At 53.6% G+C, this 20898-nt stretch overlaps 8 non-coding genes across 8 annotated transcripts; all 8 read right to left on the reverse strand.

Annotated features, from left to right (window-relative positions):
* On the reverse strand, nt 1-93 carry LOC132489991 (small nucleolar RNA SNORD116). Its single transcript, XR_009532355.1, has one exon. It is a non-coding gene; the product is annotated as a small nucleolar RNA SNORD116 (small nucleolar RNA).
* A 2684-nt stretch (nt 94-2777) lies between these two features.
* LOC132489487 (small nucleolar RNA SNORD116) lies at nt 2778-2870 on the reverse strand. The gene has a single exon (XR_009531897.1). It is a non-coding gene; the product is annotated as a small nucleolar RNA SNORD116 (small nucleolar RNA).
* A 2684-nt stretch (nt 2871-5554) lies between these two features.
* Nucleotides 5555-5647, reverse strand: LOC132489992 (small nucleolar RNA SNORD116). Its single transcript, XR_009532356.1, has one exon. It is a non-coding gene; the product is annotated as a small nucleolar RNA SNORD116 (small nucleolar RNA).
* A 2685-nt stretch (nt 5648-8332) lies between these two features.
* Nucleotides 8333-8425, reverse strand: LOC132489993 (small nucleolar RNA SNORD116). Its single transcript, XR_009532357.1, has one exon. It is a non-coding gene; the product is annotated as a small nucleolar RNA SNORD116 (small nucleolar RNA).
* Nucleotides 8426-11110: 2685 nt separating this feature from the next.
* On the reverse strand, nt 11111-11203 carry LOC132489995 (small nucleolar RNA SNORD116). The gene has a single exon (XR_009532359.1). It is a non-coding gene; the product is annotated as a small nucleolar RNA SNORD116 (small nucleolar RNA).
* A 2683-nt stretch (nt 11204-13886) lies between these two features.
* Nucleotides 13887-13979, reverse strand: LOC132489997 (small nucleolar RNA SNORD116). Its single transcript, XR_009532360.1, has one exon. It is a non-coding gene; the product is annotated as a small nucleolar RNA SNORD116 (small nucleolar RNA).
* A 2683-nt stretch (nt 13980-16662) lies between these two features.
* On the reverse strand, nt 16663-16755 carry LOC132489998 (small nucleolar RNA SNORD116). Its single transcript, XR_009532361.1, has one exon. It is a non-coding gene; the product is annotated as a small nucleolar RNA SNORD116 (small nucleolar RNA).
* Nucleotides 16756-19439: 2684 nt separating this feature from the next.
* Nucleotides 19440-19532, reverse strand: LOC132489999 (small nucleolar RNA SNORD116). The gene has a single exon (XR_009532362.1). It is a non-coding gene; the product is annotated as a small nucleolar RNA SNORD116 (small nucleolar RNA).
* Nucleotides 19533-20898: the final 1366 nt, after the last annotated feature.

Consider the following 20898-nt stretch of genomic DNA (forward strand, 5'->3'; position numbering starts at 1 on the left):
GGACCTCAGATTCGATGAGGAGACGGTAGAGTGTTCTCACTCATTTTGTTCAGATTTTCCAAGGAATGCATACAAGGGTGTCATCATCGATCCAAGCACAGGCTGAGATGCTGCAGAACACAACCGGGCATGCCGTGGGGGTCTGAAGAGGAGAGATGACCTCGGAGTACTCCAAAACCCTGGGGAATCCACAGCCCTCAGGCCACTCAGAAAGAGCAACAGTCAATCCACTCTTGCAGCCACTGGGACCGTCTGAGGAAAACCTCATATCCAATGGCACATCTTAGGGTGGGTGAAAGCCTACCTTCCTGAGTTAGCCAGAGCCACGCGTAGCAACATGCCCCCGCGTCATGTTTCCACTTTTCCTTAGCACCTGCAGTCATCAGCCAACACGTAGGTCTTCTTGTCTTTGCCGACGGCCAGCCTCGTCCAGCAGCTGCACCTGAGAACTGGACATAAATCAGGCAGGCTTCAGAATTGGACCGGTGTACTCAGAGATCATGATTCCTGAGAATTTTTACCTGGGCTTGAGCTCGAACCCTGCCTCCCAAGGACGTCTACCTTTACAGATAACTCAATGTTTGTCTGACAGCACGACTGCAGGAAGTAAGGTGTGTACCTTGGCTGGTACGTGAGAGGGTATATTTTTGTTTTCACGCATGTGCGCTTGTGTGACTGTTACTGCACACGAGGACGCGCTTGTGGGCGTCTTTGTGTGCCTCTGAATCCGCACCTTGCTCTCTGTGTGTCCCTGTGGCCCTCTCCTGAGACCTCGAACCATAAAAGCCAGAGTTTATACGCAGCGTCCTGGATTTGGAACCCCCAACTGAATGGAGAAAGACCTCTTCAAGCTTCAACAGACTGAATGTGAACTTTGAAACCCAGGGGGTTTTGAAATAGGCCACGGACTTCCACTCTTCCACAACCAAGCCTTCTGACCAATGCACAAACACCTGACGAGACCTGCTTTCCGACAGTGGGTGTAACATATAGATGGACCCAGAAATCCTGCAACCTAGTAGAATATGTAATGTGCACTTGGGGCCACTCCCATCATTATTAGGACCAAGGAAACCTCCTATGGGCGGGCCGACCTGCGACTGGCTACAGGCAAGATGCAGCCCATCACCTCTCAAGGGGCTAACGAAATTCGGCCCAACTGCCAATTGTTGCCAACTATGCCAAATAACTTTGCGAGGACCCATGGGAATGCCCACCACAGGAAGTGGTGGGCTTCAGTAACCAAGACCCACATTCAAACCCCACTGCGGAAACTAGGCTAGCTTCCCAGGCACGTGTTGCCAGCATCCAGCCACCAGGTTTGGCGGCCCTGAACCCGGAGGAAACACTCAAATTCTTGACAGTGTTGTCGTACGTGCCCTCCTCCTGCCCACCGGGTAAGTCGAACCTACTGGAAGCCACAGACATCATTCAAACACGGGGTCACTGTATACCAGGGATGGCAGACTGCAAACATGACTGCTTTGATGACACTGACCATACCCCATGCATCCTGGCACTTCTTCACTGACAGAGTGACACTACCGAGAACCTCCCAGATGTCAAAGGCACTCTCCCCGAGGACCACAGACCGATTTCGAATGGAAGAACTCTGCTTCGCGAGGGGACCTGCAAGCTTCAAAGGGCACAGTGGCTGTCCACGGCAGCGCACCTGGCATCAGAACACTGAACGCATCTCTGCTCCGCCAACGGACTGCTCCAGATAAACCACTAGCTATCCAAAACTCCTGCGTGCCACAAGGGCTGGCCGCATCATGCCCTCTCGGAGAAACACTTTCGCTTTGCACATTCCCAAACAAGGAAACAAAGTGGCCAAAGGGCATGTTCGCATAACCCAAATACCCCCAAGGTGAGCGGCACAGACGCTTCAACATGTCTAACTTCTCGGCATCCCGCAAGACACCCTTTGGGCGACATACCTCCGGCAACGGGATCACAACTCTACGCAGGTTAAGTATGTAACCACATCCTCATGTACTGCCAAAGCCATCCCCTTCGTGGGCAGCTGATGCCAGCACATCACGAACAGGACGCATTCTTGGGAAGACGTGGCCAGCCCCTGCAACCCAATCATGACAGCCCATCCCACGACATCACACAGGACATGTCCTCATGATGCCTTGCCATCTTCTGCAGGCCAGCAGCCACCACGCAGGCTTCAATGCAGCACTCGGTCCTAACCCCACTCCACGATGACCCACTTAGTGCCAAAACTCTGTCGGGATCTGCAGTGGAGTAGCCGACATGGGCAATACCTAGCCCTAATCCATCAGCTCCCTTCCGTTGAAGACCAACCCCAGCCCACACCCAACCACTGCTCCATCCCCACCGGGCACTAAAGAAATTCAACGCGCCAAAACAAATGACTAGGAGGGACACAGGCCTGGCCTGAGGCTCCAGGCTCCAACCAGGGACGCTTCCTCATTTTGGCTTCCAGAAATAGCCCCCGAAGCTGCATGCACAAATGTGATCCTGGCCAAAGCACACCTTTCCAAGCTGCAAGCTTCCTGGGCCTGCACCAGCACGCACTCCGACTCTGAAGACCAGCAGGAGAGCCTTCCCCCTCGCATGCCCTCAATGGTCTTTCAGCAGGGACCTAATATGCGTAGATGACCCAGCTTATGGGCAGACACAGTGGACCCCCAGATAGGAGCACCTCGAATTCTGGAACCCTGGTGTGTGTTTGCATGCATGTCAGAAGGGGACGCTGGCACTCACTCCTCACTCTCCCCTACCCCCGAGAGACGAAAAGTGCTGGACCTCAGATTCGATGAGGAGACGGTAGAGTGTTCTCACTCATTCTGTTCAGATTTTCCAAGGAATGCATACAAGGGTGTCATCATCGATCCAAGCACAGGCTGGGATGCTGCAGAACACAACCGGGCATGCCGTGGGGGTCTGAAGAGGAGAGATGACCTCGGAGTACTCCAAAACCCTGGGGAATCCACAGCCCTCAGGCCACTCAGAAAGAGCAACAGTCAATCCACTCTTGCAGCCACTGGGACCGTCTGAGGAAAACCTCATATCCAATGGCACATCTTAGGGTGGGTGAAAGCCTACCTTCCTGAGTTAGCCAGAGCCACACGTAGCAACATGCCCCCGCATCATTTTTCCTCTTTTCCTTAGCACCTGCAGTCATCAGCCAACGCGTAGGTCTTCTTGTCTTTGCCGACGGCCAGCCTCGTCCAGCAGCTGCACCTGAGAACTGGACATAAATCAGGCAGGCTTCAGAATTGGACTGGTGTACTCAGAGATCATGATTCCTGAGAATTTTTACCTGGGCTTGAGCTCGAACCCTGCCTCCCAAGGACGTCTACCTTTACAGATAACTCAATGTTTGTCTGACAGCACGACTGCAAGAAGTAAGGTGTGTACCTTGGCTGGTACGTGAGAGGGTATATTTTTGTTTTCACGCATGTGCGCTTGTGTGACTGTTACTGCACACGAGGACGCGCTTGTGGGCGTCTTTGTGTGCCTCTGAATCCGCAACTTGCTCTCTGTGTGTCCCTGTGGCCCTCTCCTGAGACCTCGAACCATAAAAGCCAGAGTTTATACGCAGCGTCCTGGATTTGGAACCCCACACTGAATGGAGAAAGACCTCTTCAAGCTTCAACAGACTGAATGTGAACTTTGAAACCCAGGGGGTTTTGAAATAGGCCACGGACTTCCACTCTTCCACAACCAAGCCTTCTGACCAATGCACAAACACCTGACGAGACCTGCTTTCCGACAGTGCGTGTAACATATAGATGGACCCAGAAATCCTGCAACCTAGTAGAATATGTAATGTGCACTTGGGGCCACTCCCATCATTTTTAGGACCAAGGAAACCTCCTATGGGCGGGCCGACCTGCGACTGGCTACAGGCAAGATGCAGCCCGTCACCTCTCAAGGGGCTAACGAAATTCGGCCCAACTGCCAATTGTTGCCAACTATGCCAAATCACTTTGCGAGGACCCATGGGAATGCCCACCACAGGAAGTGGTGGGCTTCAGTAACCAAGACCCACATTGAAACCCCACTGCGGAAACTAGGCTAGCTTCCCAGGCACGTGTTGCCAGCATCCAGCCACCAGGTTTGGCGGCCCTGAACCCGGAGGAAACACTCAAATTCTTGACAGTGTTGTCGTACGTGCCCTCCTCCTGCCCACCGGGTAAGTCGAACCTACTGGAAGCCACAGACATCATTCAAACACGGGGTCACTGTATACCAGGGATGGCAGACTGCAAACATGACTGCTTTGATGACACTGACCATACCCCATGCATCCTGGCACTTCTTCACTGACAGAGTGACACTACCGAGAACCTCCCAGATGTCAAAGGCACTCTCCCCGAGGACCACAGACCGATTTCCAATGGAAGAACTCTGCTTCGCGAGGGGACCTGCAAGCTTCAAAGGGCACAGTGGCTGTCCACGGCAGCGCACCTGGCATCAGAACACTGAACACATCTCTGCTCCGCCAACGGACTGCTCCAGATAAACCACTAGCTATCCAAAACTCCTGCGTGCCACAAGGGCTGGCCGCATCATGCCCTCTCGGAGAAACACTTTCGCTTTGCACATTCCCAAACAAGGAAACAAAGTGGCCAAAGGGCATGTTCGCATAACCCAAATACCCCCAAGGTGAGCGGCACAGACGCTTCAACATGTCTAACTTCTCGGCATCCCGCAAGACACCCTTTGGGCGACATACCTCCGGCAACGGGATCACAACTCTACGCAGGTTAAGTATGTAACCACATCCTCATGTACTGCCAAAGCCATCCCCTTCGTGGGCAGCTGATGCCAGCACATCACGAACAGGACGCATTCTTGGGAAGACGTGGCCAGCCCCTGCAACCCAATCATGACAGCCCATCCCACGACATCACACAGGACATGTCCTCATGATGCCTTGCCATCTTCTGCAGGCCAGCAGCCACCACGCAGGCTTCAATGCAGCACTCGGTCCTAACCCCACTCCACGATGACCCACTTAGTGCCAAAACTCTGTCGGGATCTGCAGTGGAGTAGCCGACATGGGCAATACCTAGCCCTAATCCATCAGCTCCCTTCCGTTGAAGACCAACCCCAGCCCACACCCAACCACTGCTCCATCCCCACCGGGCACTAAAGAAATTCAACGCGCCAAAACAAATGACTAGGAGGGACACAGGCCTGGCCTGAGGCTCCAGGCTCCAACCAGGGACGCTTCCTCATTTTGGCTTCCAGAAATAGCCCCCGCAGCTGCATGCACAAATGTGATCCTGGCCAAAGCACACCTTTCCAAGCTGCAAGCTTCCTGGGCCTGCACCAGCATGCACTCCGACTCTGAAGACCAGCAGGAGAGCCTTCCCCCTCGCATGCCCTCAATGGTCTTTCAGCAGGGACCTAATATGCGTAGATGACCCAGCTTATGGGCAGACACAGTGGACCCCCAGATAGGAGCACCTCGAATTCTGGAACCCTGGTGTGTGTTTGCATGCATGTCAGAAGGGGACGCTGGCACTCACTCCTCACTCTCCCCTACCCCCGAGAGACGAAAAGTGCTGGACCTCAGATTCGATGAGGAGACGGTAGAGTGTTCTCACTCATTTTGTTCAGATTTTCCAAGGAATGCATACAAGGGTGTCATCATCGATCCAAGCACAGGCTGGGATGCTGCAGAACACAACCGGGCATGCCGTGGGGGTCTGAAGAGGAGAGATGACCTCGGAGTACTCCAAAACCCTGGGGAATCCACAGCCCTCAGGCCACTCAGAAAGAGCAACAGTCAATCCACTCTTGCAGCCACTGGGACCGTCTGAGGAAAACCTCATATCCAATGGCACATCTTAGGGTGGGTGAAAGCCTACCTTCCTGAGTTAGCCAGAGCCACGCGTAGCAACATGCCCCCGCATCATTTTTCCTCTTTTCCTTAGCACCTGCAGTCATCAGCCAACGCGTAGGTCTTCTTGTCTTTGCCGACGGCCAGCCTCGTCCAGCAGCTGCACCTGAGAAGTGGACATAAATCAGGCAGGCTTCAGAATTGGACCGGTGTACTCAGAGATCATGATTCATGAGAATTTTTACCTGGGCTTGAGCTCGAACCCTGCCTCCCAAGGACGTCTACCTTTACAGATAACTCAATGTTTGTCTGACAGCACGACTGCAGGAAGTAAGGTGTGTACCTTGGCTGGTACGTGAGAGGGTATATTTTTGTTTTCACGCATGTGCGCTTGTGTGACTGTTACTGCACACGAGGACGCGCTTGTGGGCGTCTTTGTGTGCCTCTGAATCCGCACCTTGCTCTCTGTGTGTCCCTGTGGCCCTCTCCTGAGACCTCGAACCATAAAAGCCAGAGTTTATACGCAGCGTCCTGGATTTGGAACCCCACACTGAATGGAGAAAGACCTCTTCAAGCTTCAACAGACTGAATGTGAACTTTGAAACCCAGGGGGTTTTGAAATAGGCCACGGACTTCCACTCTTCCACAACCAAGCCTTCTGACCAATGCACAAACACCTGACGAGACCTGCTTTCCGACAGTGGGTGTAACATATAGATGGACCCAGAAATCCTGCAACCTAGTAGAATATGTAATGTGCACTTGGGGCCACTCCCATCATTTTTAGGACCAAGGAAACCTCCTATGGGCGGGCCGACCTGCGACTGGCTACAGGCAAGATGCAGCCCGTCACCTCTCAAGGGGCTAACGAAATTCGGCCCAACTGCCAATTGTTGCCAACTATGCCAAATCACTTTGTGAGGACCCATGGGAATGCCCACCACAGGAAGTGGTGGGCTTCAGTAATCAAGACCCACGTTCAAACCCCACTGCGGAAACTAGGCTAGCTTCCCAGGCACGTGTTGCCAGCATCCAGCCACCAGGTTTGGCGGCCCTGAACCCGGAGGAAACACTCAAATTCTTGACAGTGTTGTCCTACGTGCCCTCCTCCTGCCCACCGGGTAAGTCGAACCTACTGGAAGCCACAGACATCATTCAAACACGGGGTCACTGTATACCAGGGATGGCAGACTGCAAACACGACTGCTTTGATGACACTGACCATACCCCATGCATCCTGGCACTTCTTCACTGACAGAGTGACACTACCGAGAACCTCACAGAGATCAAAGGCACTCTCCCCGAGGACCAGAGACCGATTTCCAATGGAAGAACTCTGCTTCGCGAGGGGACCTGCAAGCTTCAAAGGGCACAGTGGCTGTCCACGGCAGCGCACGTGGCATCGGAACACTGAATGCATCTCTGCTCCGCCAACGGACTGCTCCAGATAAACCACTAGCTATCCAAAACTCCTGCGTGCCACAAGGGCTAGCCGCATCATGCCCTCTTGGAGAAACACTTTCGCTTTGCACATTCCCAAACAAGGAAACAAAGTGGCCAAAGGGCATGTTCGCATAACACAAATAACCCCAAGGTGAGCGGCACAGACGCTTCAACATATCTAACTTCTTGTCGTCCCGCAAGACACCCTTTGGGCGACATTCCTCCGGCAACCGGATCACAACTCTACGCAGGTTAAGTACGTAACCGCATCCTCATGTACTGCCAAAGCCATCCCCTTCGTGGGCAGCTGATGCCAGCACATCACGAACAGGACGCATTCTTGGGAAGACGTGGCCAGCTCCTGCAACCCAATCATGACAGCCCATCCCACGACATCACACCGGACACTGTCATCACGATGCCTTGCCGTCTTCTGTAGGCCAGCAGCCACCACGCAGGCTTCAATGCAGCACTCGGTCCTAACCCCACTCCACGATGACCCACTTAGTGCCAAAACTCTGTCGGGATCTGCAGTGGAGTAGCCGACATGGGCAATACCTAGCCCTAATCCATCAGCTCCCTTCCGTTGAAGACCAACCCCAGCCCACACCCACCCACTGCTCCATCCCCACCGGGCACTAAATGACTTCAACGCGTCAAAACAAATGACGGGGAGGGACACAGGCCTGGCCTGAGGCTCCAGGCTCCAACCAGGGACGCATCCTCATTTTGGCTTCCAGAAATAGCCCCCGAAGCTGCATGCACAAATGTGATCCTGGCCAAAGCACACCTTTCCAAGCTGCAAGCTTACTGGGCCTACACCAGCACGCACTCCGACACTGAAGACCAGCAGGAAAGCCTTCCCCCTCGCATGCCCTCAACGGTCTTTTAGCAGGGACCTAATATGCGTAGATGACCCAGCTTATGGGCAGACACAGTGGACCCCCAGATAGGAGCACCTCGAATTCTGGAACCCTGGTGTGTGTTTGCATGCAGGTCAGAAGGGGACGCTGGCCCTCACTCCTCACTCTCCCATACCCCCGAGAGACGAAACGTGCTGGACCTCAGATTCGATGAGGAGACGGTAGAGTGTTCTCACTCATTTTGTTCAGATTTTCCAAGGAATGCATACAAGGGTGTCATCATCGATCCAAGCACAGGCTGGGACGCTGCAGAACACAACCGTGCATGCCGTGGGGGTCTGAAGAGGAGAGATGACCTCGGAGTACACCAAAACCCTGGGGAATCTACAGCCCTCAGGCCACTCAGAAAGAGCAACAGTCAATCCACTCTTGCAGCCACTGGGACCGTCTGAGGAAAACCTCATATCCAATGGCACATCTTAGGGTGGGTGAATGCCTACCTTCCTGAGTTAGCCAGAGCCACGCGTAGCAACATGCCCCCGCGTCATGTTTCCACTTTTCCTTAGCACCTGCAGTCATCAGCCAACACGTAGGTCTTCTTGTCTTTGCCGACGGCCAGCCTCGTCCAGCAGCTGCACCTGAGAACTGGACATAAATCAGGCAGGCTTTAGAATTGGACCGGTGTACTCAGAGATCATGATTCATGAGAATTTTTACCTGGGCTTGAGCTCGAACCCTGCCTCCCAAGGACGTCTACCTTTACAGATAACTCAATGTTTGTCTGACAGCACGACTGCAGGAAGTAAGGTGTGTACCTTGGCTGGTACGTGAGAGGGTATATTTTTGTTTTCACGCATGTGCGCTTGTGTGGCTGTTACTGCACACGAGGACGCGCTTGTGGGCGTCTTTGTGTGCCTCTGAATCCGCACCTTGCTCTCTGTGTGTCCCTGTGGCCCTCTCCTGAGACCTCGAACCATAAAAGCCAGAGTTTATACGCAGCGTCCTGGATTTGGACCCCCACACTAAATGGAGAAAGACCTCTTCAAGCTTCAACAGACTGAATGTGAACTTTGAAACCCAGGGGGTTTTGAAATAGGCCACGGACTTCCACTCTTCCACAACCAAGCCTTCTGACCAATGCACAAACACCTGACGAGACCTGCTTTCCGACAGTGTGTGTAACATATAGATGGACCCAGAAATCCTGCAACCTAGTAGAATATGTAATGTGCACTTGGGGCCACTCCCATCATTTTTAGGACCAAGGAAACCTCCTATGGGCAGGCCGACCTGCGACTGGCTACAGGCAAGATGCAGCCCGTCACCTCTCAAGGGGCTAACGAAATTCGGCCCAACTGCCAATTGTTGCCAACTATGCCAAATCACTTGGCGAGGACCCATGGGAATGCCCACCACAGGAAGTGGTGGGCTTCAGTAATCAAGACCCACGTTCAAACCCCACTGCGGAAACTAGGCTAGCTTCCCAGGCACATGTTGCCAGCATCCAGCCACCAGGTTTGGCGGCCCTGAACCCAGAGGAAACACTCAAATTCTTGACAGTGTTGTCGTACGTGCCAGCCTCCTGCCCACCGGGTAAGTCGAACCTACTGGAAGCCACAGACATCATTCAAACACGGGGTCACTGTATACCAGGGATGGCAGACTGCAAACACGACTGCTTTGATGACACTGACCATACCCCATGCATCCTGGCACTTCTTCACTGACAGAGTGACACTACCGAGAACCTCACAGAGATCAAAGGCACTCTCCCCGAGGACCAGAGACCGATTTCCAATGGAAGACCTCTGCTTCGCGAGGGGACCTGCAAGCTTCAAAGGGCACAGTGGCTGTCCACGGCAGCGCACCTGGCATCGGAACACTGAATGCATCTCTGCTCCGCCAACGGACTGCTCCAGATAAACCACTAGCTATCCAAAACTCCTGCGTGCCACAAGGGCTAGCCGCATCATGCCCTCTTGGAGAAACACTTTCGCTTTGCACATTCCCAAACAAGCAAACAAAGTGGCCAAAGGGCATGTTCGCATAACCCAAATAACCCCAAGGTGAGCGGCACAGACGCTTCAACATATCTAACTTCTTGGCGTCCCGCAAGACACCCTTTGGGCGACATTCATCCGTCAACGGGATCACAACTCTACGCAGGTTAAGTACGTAACCGCATCCTCATGTACTGCCAAAGCCATCCCCTTCGTGGGCAGCTGATGCCAGCACATCACGAACAGGACGCATTCTTGGGAAGACGTGGCCAGCTCCTGCAACCCAATCATGACAGCCCATCCCACGACATCACACCGGACACTGTCATCATGATGCCTGGCCATCTTCTGCAGGCCAGCAGCCACCACGCAGGCTTCAATGCAGCACTCGGTCCTAACCCCACTCCACGATGACCCACTTAGTGCCAAAACTCTGTCGGGATCTGCAGTGGAGTAGCCGACATGGGCAATACCTAGCCCTAATCCATCAGCTCCCTTCCGTTGAAGACCAACCCCAGCCCACACCCACCCACTGCTCCATCCCCACCGGGCACTAAATGACTTCAACGCGTCAAAACAAATGACGGGGAGGGACACAGGCCTGGCCTGAGGCTCCAGGCTCCAACCAGGGACGCTTCCTCATTTTGGCTTCCAGAAATAGCCCCCGAAGCTGCATGCACAAATGTGATCCTGGCCAAAGCACACCTTTCCAAGCTGCAAGCTTACTGGGCCTACACCAGCACGCACTCCGACACTGAAGACCAGCAGGAGAGCCTTCCCCCTCGCATGCCCTCAACGGTCTTTTAGCAGGGACCTAATATGCGTAGATGACCCAGCTTATGGGCAGACACAGTGGACCCCCAGATAGGAGCACCTCGAATTCTGGAACCCTGGTGTGTGTTTGCATGCAGGTCAGAAGGGGACGCTGGCCCTCACTCCTCACTCTCCCATACCCCCGAGAGACGAAACGTGCTGGACCTCAGATTCGATGAGGAGACGGTAGAGTGTTCTCACTCATTTTGTTCAGATTTTCCAAGGAATGCATACAAGGGTGTCATCATCGATCCAAGCACAGGCTGGGACGCTGCAGAACACAACCGGGCATGCCGTGGGGGTCTGAAGAGGAGAGATGACCTCGGAGTACACCAAAACCCTGGGGAATCTACAGCCCTCAGGCCACTCAGAAAGAGCAACAGTCAATCCACTCTTGCAGCCACTGGGACCGTCTGAGGAAAACCTCATATCCAATGGCACATCTTAGGGTGGGTGAAAGCCTACCTTCCTGAGTTAGCCAGAGCCACGCGTAGCAACATGCCCCCGCGTCATGTTTCCACTTTTCCTTAGCACCTGCAGTCATCAGCCAACACGTAGGTCTTCTTGTCTTTGCCGATGGCCAGCCTCGTCCAGCAGCTGCACCTGAGAACTGGACATAAATCAGGCAGGCTTCAGAATTGGACCGGTGTACTCAGAGATCATGATTCATGAGAATTTTTACCTGGGCTTGAGCTCGGCCCTTGTCTCCCAAGGATGTCTACCTTTACAGAGAACTCAATGTTTGTCTGACAGCACGACTGCAGGAAATAAGGCGTGTACGTTGGCCGGTACGTGAGAGGGTATATTTTTGTTTTCACGCATGTGCGCGTGTGTGACTGTTACTGCACACGAGAACGCGCTTGTGGGCGTCTTCGTGTGCCTCTGAATCCGCATCTTGCTCTCTGTGTGTCCCTGTGGCCCTCTCCTGAGACCTCGAACCATAAAAGCCAGAGTTTATACACAGCGTCCTGGATTTGGAACCCCCAACTGAATGGAGAAAGACCTCTTCAAGCTTCAACAGACTGAATGTGAACTTTGAAACCCAGGGGGTTTTGAAATAGGCCACGGACTTCCACTCTTCCACAACCAAGCCTTCTGACCAACGCACAAACACCTGACGAGACCTGCTTTCCGACCGTGGGTGTAACATATAGATGGACCCAGAAATCCTGCAACCTAGTAGAATATGTAATGTGCACTTGGGGCCACTCCCATCATTTTTAGGACCAAGGAAACCTCCTATGGGCGGGCCGACCTGCGACTGGCAACACACAAGATGCAGCCCGGCACCTCTCAAGGGGCTAACATAATTCGGCCCAACTGCCAATTATTGCCAACTATGCCAAATCACTTTGCGAGGACCAATGGAATGCCCACCACAGGAAGTGGTGGGCTTCAGTAACCAAGACCCACGTTCAAACCCCACTGCGGAAACTAGGCTAGCTTCCCAGGCACGTGTTGCCAGCATCCAGCCACCAGGTTTGGCGGCCCTGAACCCGGAGGAAACACTCAAATTCTTGACAGTGTTGTCGTACGTGCCCTACTCCTGCCCACCGGGTAAGTCGAACCTACTGGAAGCCACAGACATCATTCAAACACGGGGTCACTGTATACCAGGGATGGCAGACTGCAAACATGACTGCTTTGATGACAGTGACCATACCCCATGCATCCTGGCACTTCTTCACTGACAGAGTGACACTACCGAGAACCTCCCAGATGTCAAAGGCACTCTCCCCGAGGACCACAGACTGATTTCCAATGGAAGAACTCTGCTTCGCGAGGGGACCTGCAAGCTTCAAAGGGCACAGTGGCTGTCCACGGCAGCGCACCTGGCATCAGAACACTGAACGCATCTCTGCTCCGCCAACGGACTGCTCCAGATAAACCACTAGCTATCCAAAACTCCTGCGTGCCACAAGGGCTGGCCGCATCAGGCCCTCTCGGAGAAACACTTTCGCTTTGCACATTCCCAAACAAGGAAACAAAGTGGCCAAAGGGCATGTTCGCATAACCCAAATACCCACAAGGTGAGCGGCACAGACGCTTCAACATGTCTAACTTCTCGGCATCCCGCAAGACACCCTTTGGGCGACATACCTCCGGCAACGGGATCACAACTCTATGCAGGTTAAGTATGTAACCACATCCTCATGTACTGCCAAAGCCATCCCCTTCGTGGGCAGCTGATGCCAGCACATCACGAACAGGACGCATTCTTGGGAAGACGTGGCCAGCCCCTGCAACCCAATCATGACAGCCCATCCCACGACATCACACAGGACATGTCCTCATGATGCCTTGCCATCTTCTGCAGGCCAGCAGCCACCACGCAGGCTTCAATGCAGCACTCGGTCCTAACCCCACTCCACGATGACCCACTTAGTGCCAAAACTCTGTCGGGATCTGCAGTGGAGTAGCCGACATGGGCAATACCTAGCCCTAATCCATCAGCTCCCTTCCGTTGAAGACCAACCCCAGCCCACACCCAACCACTGCTCCATCCCCACCGGGCACTAAAGAAATTCAACGCGCCAAAACAAATGACTAGGAGGGACACAGGCCTGGCCTGAGGCTCCAGGCTCCAACCAGGGACGCTTCCTCATTTTGGCTTCCAGAAATAGCCCCCGAAGCTGCATGCACAAATGTGATCCTGGCCAAAGCACACCTTTCCAAGCTGCAAGCTTCCTGGGCCTGCACCAGCACGCACTCTGACTCTGAAGACCAGCAGGAGAGCCTTCCCCCTTGCATGCCCTCAATGGTCTTTCAGCAAGGACCTAATATGCGTAGATGACCCAGCTTATGGGCAGACACAGTGGACCCCCAGATAGGAGCACCTCGAATTCTGGAACCCTGGTGTGTGTTTGCATGCATGTCAGAAGGGGACGCTGGCACTCACTCCTCACTCTCCCCTACCCCCGAGAGACGAAAAGTGCTGGACCTCAGATTCGATGAGGAGACGGTAGAGTGTTCTCACTCATTTTGTTCAGATTTTCCAAGGAATGCATACAAGGGTGTCATCATCGATCCAAGCACAGGCTGGGACGCTGCAGAACACAACCGGGCATGCCGTGGGGGTCTGAAGAGGAGAGATGACCTCGGAGTACTCCAAAACCCTGGGGAATCCACAGCCCTCAGGCCACTCAGAAAGAGCAACAGTCAATCCACTCTTGCAGCCACTGGGACCGTCTGAGGAAAACCTCATATCCAATGGCACATCTTAGGGTGGGTGAAAGCCTACCTTCCTGAGTTAGCCAGAGCCACGCGTAGCAACATGCCCTCGCATCATTTTTCCTCTTTTCCTTAGCACCTGCAGTCATCAGCCAACGCGTAGGTCTTCTTGTCTTTGCCGACGGCCAGCCTCGTCCAGCAGCTGCACCTGAGAACTGGACATAAATCAGGCAGGCTTCAGAATTGGACTGGTGTACTCAGAGATCATGATTCCTGAGAATTTTTACCTGGGCTTGAGCTCGAACCCTGCCTCCCAAGGACGTCTACCTTTACAGACAACACAATGTTTGTCTGACAGCACGACTGCAGGAAGTAAGGTGTGTACCTTGGCTGGTACGTGAGAGGGTATATTTTTGTTTTCACGCATGTGCGCTTGTGTGACTGTTACTGCACACGAGGACGCGCTTGTGGGCGTCTTAGTGTGCCTCTGAATCCGCACCTTGCTCTCTGTGTGTCCCTGTGGCCCTCTCCTGAGACCTCGACCATAAAAGCCAGAGTTTATACGCAGCGTCCTGGATTTGGAACCCCACACTGAATGGAGAAAGACCTCTTCAAGCTTCAACAGACTGAATGTGAACTTTGAAACCCAGGGGGTTTTGAAATAGGCCACGGACTTCCACTCTTCCACAACCAAGCCTTCTGACCAATGCACAAACACCTGACGAGACCTGCTTTCCGACAGTGGGTGTAACATATAGATGGACCCAGAAATCCTGCAACCTAGTAGAATATGTAATGTGCACTTGGGGCCACTCCCATCATTTTTAGGACCAAGGAAACCTCCTATGGGCGGGCCGACCTGCGACTGGCTACAGGCAAGATGCAGCCCGTCACCTCTCAAGGGGCTAACGAAATTCGGCCCAACTGCCAATTGTTGCCAACTATGCCAAATCACTTTGCGAGGACCCATGGGAATGCCCACCACAGGAAGTGGTGGGCTTCAGTAACCAAGACCCACATTCAAACCCCACTGCGGAAACTAGGCTAGCTTCCCAGGCACGTGTTGCCAGCATCCAGCCACCAGGTTTGGCGGCCCTGAACCCGGAGGAAACACTCAAATTCTTGACAGAGTTGTCATACGTGCCCTCCTCCTGCCCACCGGGTAAGTCGAACCTACTGGAAGCCACAGACATCATTCAAACACGGGGTCACTGTATACCAGGGATCGCAGACTGCAAACATGACTGCTTTGATGACACTGACCATACCCCATGCATCCTGGCACTTCTTCACTGATAGCGTGACACTACCGAGAACCTCACAGTGATCAAAGGCACTGTCCCCGAGGACCACAGACCGATTTCCAATAGAAGAACTCTGCTTCGCGAGGGGACCTGCAAGCTTCAAAGGGCACAGTGGCTGTCCACGGCTGCGCACCTGGCATCAGAACACTGAACGCATCTCTGCTCCGCCAACGGACTGCTCCAGATAAACCACTAGCTATCCAAAACTCCTGCGTGCCACAAGGGCTGGCCGCATCATGCCCTCTCGGAGAAACACTTTCGCTTTGCACATTCCCAAACAAGGAAACAAAGTGGCCAAAGGGCATGTTCGCATAACCCAAATACCCCCAAGGTGAGCGGCACAGACGCTTCAACATGTCTAACTTCTCGGCATCCCGCAAGACACCCTTTGGGCGACATACCTCCGGCAACGGGATCACAACTCTACGCAGGTTAAGTATGTAACCACATCCTCATGTACTGCCAAAGCCATCCCCTTCGTGGGCAGCTGATGCCAGCACATCACGAACAGGACGCATTCTTGGGAAGACGTGGCCAGCCCCTGCAACCCAATCATGACAGCCCATCCCACGACATCACACAGGACATGTCCTCATGATGCCTTGCCATCTTCTGCAGGCCAGCAGCCACCACGCAGGCTTCAATGCAGCACTCGGTCCTAACCCCACTCCACGATGACCCACTTAGTGCCAAAACTCTGTCGGGATCTGCAGTGGAGTAGCCGACATGGGCAATACCTAGCCCTAATCCATCAGCTCCCTTCCGTTGAAGACCAACCCCAGCCCACACCCAACCACTGCTCCATCCCCACCGGGCACTAAAGAACTTCAACACGCCAAAACAAATGACTAGGAGGGACACAGGCCTGGCCTGAGGCTCCAGGCTCCAACCAGGGACGCTTCCTCATTTTGGCTTCCAGAAATAGCCCCCGAAGCTGCATGCACAAATGTGATCCTGGCCAAAGCACACCTTTCCAAGCTGCAAGCTTCCTGGGCCTGCACCAGCACGCACTCCGACTCTGAAGACCAGCAGGAGAGCCTTCCCCCTCGCATGCCCTCAATGGTCTTTCAGCAGGGACCTAATATGCGTAGATGACCCAGCTTATGGGCAGACACAGTGGACCCCCAGATAGGAGCACCTCGAATTCTGGAACCCTGGTGTGTGTTTGCATGCATGTCAGAAGGGGACGCTGGCACTCACTCCTCACTCTCCCCTACCCCCGAGAGACGAAAAGTGCTGGACCTCAGATTCGATGAGGAGACGGTAGAGTGTTCTCACTCATTTTGTTCAGATTTTCCAAGGAATGCATACAAGGGTGTCATCATCGATCCAAGCACAGGCTGGGATGCTGCAGAACACAACCGGGCATGCCGTGGGGGTCTGAAGAGGAGAGATGACCTCGGAGTACTCCAAAACCCTGGGGAATCCACAGCCCTCAGGCCACTCAGAAAGAGCAACAGTCAATCCACTCTTGCAGCCACTGGGACCGTCTGAGGAAAACCTCATATCCAATGGCACATCTTAGGGTGGGTGAAAGCCTACCTTCCAGAGTTAGCCAGAGCCACGCGTAGCAACATGCCCTCGCATCATTTTTCCTCTTTTCCTTAGCACCTGCAGTCATCAGCCAACGCGTAGGTCTTCTTGTCTTTGCCGACGGCCAGCCTCGTCCAGCAGCTGCACCTGAGAACTGGACATAAATCAGGCAGGCTTCAGAATTGGACTGGTGTACTCAGAGATCATGATTCCTGAGAATTTTTACCTGGGCTTGAGCTCGAACCCTGCCTCCCAAGGACGTCTACCTTTACAAACAACTCAATGTTTGTCTGACAGCACGACTGCAGGAAGTAAGGTGTGTACCTTGGCTGGTACGTGAGAGGGTATATTTTTGTTTTCACGCATGTGCGCTTGTGTGACTGTTACTGCACACGAGGACGCGCTTGTGGGCGTCTTTGTGTGCCTCTGAATCCGCACCTTGCTCTCTGTGTGTCCCTGTGGCCCTCTCCTGAGACCTCGAACCATAAAAGCCAGAGTTTATACGCAGCGTCCTGGATTTGGAACCCCACACTGAATGGAGAAATACCTCTTCAAGCTTCAACAGACTGAATGTGAACTTTGAAACCCAGGGGGTTTTGAAATAGGCCACGGACTTCCACTCTTCCACAACCAAGCCTTCTGACCAATGCACAAACACCTGACGAGACCTGCTTTCCGACAGTGCGTGTAACATATAGATGGACCCAGAAATCCTGCAACCTAGTAGAATATGTAATGTGCACTTGGGGCCACTCCCATCATTTTTAGGACCAAGGAAACCTCCTATGGGCGGGCCGACCTGCGACTGGCTACAGGCAAGATGCAGCCCGTCACCTCTCAAGGGGCTAACGAAATTCGGCCCAACTGCCAATTGTTGCCAACTATGCCAAATCACTTTGCGAGGACCCATGGGAATGCCCACCACAGGAAGTGGTGGGCTTCAGTAACCAAGACCCACATTCAAACCCCAGTGGGGAAACTAGGCTAGCTTCCCAGGCACGTGTTGCCAGCATCCAGCCACCAGGTTTGGCGGCCCTGAACCCGGAGGAAACACTCAAATTCTTGACAGTGTTGTCGTACGTGCCCTCCTCCTGCCCACCGAGTAAGTCGAACCTACTGGAAGCCACAGACATCATTCAAACACGGGGTCACTGTATACCAGGGATGGCAGACTGCAAACATGACTGCTTTGATGACACTGACCATACCCCATGCATCCTGGCACTTCTTCACTGACAGAGTGACACTACCGAGAACCTCCCAGATGTCAAAGGCACTCTCCCCGAGGACCACAGACCGATTTCCAATGGAAGAACTCTGCTTCGCGAGGGGACCTGCAAGCTTCAAAGGGCACAGTGGCTGTCCACGGCAGCGCACCTGGCATCAGAACACTGAACGCATCTCTGCTCCGCCAACGGACTGCTCCAGATAAACCACTAGCTATCCAAAACTCCTGCGTGCCACAAGGGCTGGCCGCATCATGCCCTCTCGGAGAAACACTTTCGCTTTGCACATTCCCAAACAAGGAAACAAAGTGGCCAAAGGGCATGTTCGCATAACCCAAATACCCCCAAGGTGAGCGGCACAGACGCTTCAACATGTCTAACTTCTCGGCATCCCGCAAGACACCCTTTGGGCGACATACCTCCGGCAACGGGATCACAACTCTACGCAGGTTAAGTATGTAACCACATCCTCATGTACTGCCAAAGCCATCCCCTTCGTGGGCAGCTGATGCCAGCACATCACGAACAGGACGCATTCTTGGGAAGACGTGGCCAGCCCCTGCAACCCAATCATGACAGCCCATCCCACGACATCACACAGGACATGTCCTCATGATGCCTTGCCATCTTCTGCAGGCCAGCAGCCACCACGCAGGCTTCAATGCAGCACTCGGTCCTAACCCCACTCCACGATGACCCACTTAGTGCCAAAACTCTGTCGGGATCTGCAGTGGAGTAGCCGACATGGGCAATACCTAGCCCTAATCCATCAGCTCCCTTCCGTTGAAGACCAACCCCAACCCACACCCAACCACTGCTCCATCCCCACCGGGCACTAAAGAAATTCAACGCACCAAAACAAATGACTAGGAGGGACACAGGCCTGGCCTGAGGCTCCAGGCTCCAACCAGGGACGCTTCCTCATTTTGGCTTCCAGAAATAGCCCCCGAAGCTGCATGCACAAATGTGATCCTGGCCAAAGCACACCTTTCCAAGCTGCAAGCTTCCTGGGCCTGCACCAGCATGCACTCCGACTCTGAAGACCAGCAGGAGAGCCTTCCCCCTCGCATGCCCTCAATGGTCTTTCAGCAGGGACCTAATATGCGTAGATGACCCAGCTTATGGGCAGACACAGTGGACCCCCAGATAGGAGCACCTCGAATTCTGGAACCCTGGTGTGTGTTTGCATGCATGTCAGAAGGGGACGCTGGCACTCAATCCTCACTCTCCCCTACCCCCGAGAGACGAAAAGTGCTGGACCTCAGATTCGATGAGGAGACGGTAGAGTGTTCTCACTCATTTTGTTCAGATTTTCCAAGGAATGCATACAAGGGTGTCATCATCGATCCAAGCACAGGCTGGGACGCTGCAGAACACAACCGGGCATGCCGTGGGGGTCTGAAGAGGAGAGATGACCTCGGAGTACTCCAAAACCCTGGGGAATCCACAGCCCTCAGGCCACTCAGAAAGAGCAACAGTCAATCCACTCTTGCAGCCACTGGGACCGTCTGAGGAAAACCTCATATCCAATGGCACATCTTAGGGTGGGTGAAAGCCTACCTTCCTGAGTTAGCCAGAGCCACGCGTAGCAACATGCCCCCGCATCATTTTTCCTCTTTTCCTTAGCACCTGCAGTCATCAGCCAACGCGTAGGTCTTCTTGTCTTTGCCGATGGCCAGCCTCGTCCAGCAGCTGCACCTGAGAACTGGACATAAATCAGGCAGGCTTCAGAATTGGACCGGTGTACTCAGAGATCATGATTCATGAGAATTTTTACCTGGGCTTGAGCTCGAACCCTGCCTCCCAAGGACGTCTACCTTTACAGATAACTCAATGTTTGTCTGACAGCACGACTGCAGGAAGTAAGGTGTGTACCTTGGCTGGTACGTGAGAGGGTATATTTTTGTTTTCACGCATGTGCGCTTGTGTGACTGTTACTGCACACGAGGACGCGCTTGTGGGCGTCTTTGTGTGCCTCTGAATCCGCACCTTGCTCTCTGTGTGTCCCTGTGGCCCTCTCCTGAGACCTCGAACCATAAAAGCCAGAGTTTATACGCAGCGTCCTGGATTTGGAACCCCACACTGAATGGAGAAAGACCTCTTCAAGCTTCAACAGACTGAATGTGAACTTTGAAACCCAGGGGGTTTTGAAATAGGCCACGGACTTCCACTCTTCCACAACCAAGCCTTCTGACCAATGCACAAACACCTGACGAGACCTGCTTTCCGACAGTGGGTGTAACATATAGATGGACCCAGAAATCCTGCAGCCTAGTAGAATATGTAATGTGCACTTGGGGCCACTCCCATCATTTTTAGGACCAAGGAAACCTCCTATGGGCGGGCCGACCTGCGACTGGCTACAGGCAAGATGCAGCCCGTCACCTCTCAAGGGGCTAACGAAATTCGGCCCAACTGCCAATTGTTGCCAACTATGCCAAATCACTTTGCGAGGACCCATGGGAATGCCCACCACAGGAAGTGGTGGGCTTCAGTAATCAAGACCCACGTTCAAACCCCACTGCGGAAACTAGGCTAGCTTCCCAGGCACGTGTTGCCAGCATCCAGCCACCAGGTTTGGCGGCCCTGAACCCGGAGGAAACACTCAAATTCTTGACAGTGTTGTCCTACGTGCCCTCCTCCTGCCCACCGGGTAAGTCGAACCTACTGGAAGCCACAGACATCATTCAAACACGGGGTCACTGTATACCAGGG

Source organism: Mesoplodon densirostris, chromosome 4 (assembly GCF_025265405.1).
Source record: "Mesoplodon densirostris isolate mMesDen1 chromosome 4, mMesDen1 primary haplotype, whole genome shotgun sequence".
Taxonomy (NCBI): domain Eukaryota; kingdom Metazoa; phylum Chordata; class Mammalia; order Artiodactyla; family Ziphiidae; genus Mesoplodon; species Mesoplodon densirostris.